At 43.0% G+C, this 1834-nt stretch overlaps 1 protein-coding gene and 1 long non-coding RNA gene across 3 annotated transcripts in view; both read left to right on the top strand.

The window, feature by feature from the left end:
- The window catches only part of alk (ALK receptor tyrosine kinase), a 397773-nt gene that overhangs the window by 148123 nt on the left and 247816 nt on the right, over positions 1-1834 (top strand). The window lies entirely within an intron of this gene.
- LOC116669884 (uncharacterized) overlaps positions 916-1834 on the top strand; it is a 20725-nt gene continuing 19806 nt past the window's right edge. Inside the window, exon 1 of the long non-coding RNA XR_004326901.1 lies at positions 916-993. This is a non-coding gene — a long non-coding RNA (uncharacterized LOC116669884). The remainder of the gene's footprint in view (positions 994-1834) is intronic.

Genomic DNA, 1834 nt, shown 5'->3' with positions numbered 1-1834 from the left:
GAGGTTGTACCAGAATAGGTTTACATGTTTTCATTTTCATAAAACAGCATATTTTTGTTGTACTGCACATTGCTGCAGATCCTCTTTCCACGCTGTGTGTTTAGGTCTCTGTTTTAGCTACAGAGAGAGACATCTCACTTGTTTTAGCTACAGAGGGAGACATCTCACTTGTTTTAGCTACAGAGGGAGACATCACACTTCTATACTATCTTTGTTGTGAGTTGCCCATACGCAGTAGCTAGGTAAGATCCCATCAGCTAGATAACTCTTTTTCCAACTTTGGTCAATACAAGGCAGGATTAGCTGGGAGACTTCTTCTAAACAAGGGACACTTGTGGAATACCCGCAGAGCAGGGACATGGAAGTAGTTCTTTTGTATTTTATGGTTAACCAGTGTGGGTTGTAGCAGTGTTTTGCCATTGAGATCGAGCTAGCATGTGCTACGGTTAGCCACCTCATCTCGGCTAGTTTTGTAGAAAGCCGTGCAGATTTTGAACAGCTCACCCAGAGACTGGGTCATTCAGAAACCGTATCTCACTCAAAACAGCATGGAGGGTTTTTTTTTTTTCAATTTGTGTAGACGCACCAGAGACACAAAATAACACCCCAAATCCCATTTTTTTTTGTAATATGGGCACTTTAAGCTTTGCATCAGTAGAAACCCGGTAGTATTTTCGAATATTTTCCTCATGACCCCCAGATACATCTTTTCAAAGGTTAGATAACCTCAAAGTCCCCTTAGACAGTGATACATTTTGAAAAAAATTGTGTTTTGCTTAAATATGTGATCCTTCCGCTATTACGAATCACAATTTTGGCTGTCTATAGCATTATGTCCTTTAATGTGACAAAAACACTAAATAATTATTTTGACTAAGTATTGAGTACAGACCCAAATCAGTGAAGGCAACACGGAGTAGCTGCATCACTGAAGGCTAGCTGTTGCCTCGCGCTGTCTCTTGGGAATTCAGTTGTAGCAGGAAAAAGGAACAGGTAGCTAACAGTGTGCAGATCTTGTGTGTGAAGTGAAGAGCGAAGTTGTTCACGGAGAATGGAAGAAGCTTGAAGTACCGTAACTAGGAGAGTATAGCAGATATACAACACCCGGAGAGCTTTTTGAGTTTGATGGTTGTCCTTATTTATTCAATCCCGAGCATACAGACGAAAAACTCTGCCTTGCCACAGAGAGAGGTGCAACAGACAGAAGAAGCAGCTGCTCCAAGCGCGAGCTACAACTGCCAGCAATGTTATTACTGTGCAAGCCACATGCTTATTTAGCCTGTTTCCATGTAGTTACATAGTTATTGATAAGGCTATAACCACTACAGTGCTCCATTGCCTATTTTTAAGAGGGATATAAACTACAATTTGTCGCCGCAAAGGCATGGAGAACACCCACTACATCCCACGGCGCTCTGGGGATTGTTGTCGGCTCGATAACTTCTTCTGCGTTCTTCGCCGTGGCGGCCGCGATAGCAGTTACCCGCGGAAACACTGGTACAAATACAGGTTTGCCCCTCATACTTAACAATATACAGCTGTGTTAATAACAATTAAAACTGTAGACAAATATCAGAAGTGTGGACCGGCGCTGTGTGGCCGGGCTGCGCGTAGAGTAAGACGAGAGAGAGTAGAGGAGAGATCCAAACACAAGCACGGCTTTACAGAAGAAATGGGTAATGTAAAACAAAATTAAACCATATCCATATAACAGCATTGCAGCGGATGCGAGGACATTAGCATTGGTGCGTCCTAGAGGAGCTAACAGCTAACAGACGCTAACCAGCTCCGACTAGCACTGGTCAATGCTGTTGTCTGAAAAACAACACAGACG

This window comes from Etheostoma spectabile, chromosome 20, assembly GCF_008692095.1.
Source record: "Etheostoma spectabile isolate EspeVRDwgs_2016 chromosome 20, UIUC_Espe_1.0, whole genome shotgun sequence".
NCBI lineage: Eukaryota > Metazoa > Chordata > Actinopteri > Perciformes > Percidae > Etheostoma > Etheostoma spectabile.
The sequence above is the reverse complement of the archived record's forward strand: the minus strand, read 5'-3'. Positions and strand labels throughout refer to the sequence as shown.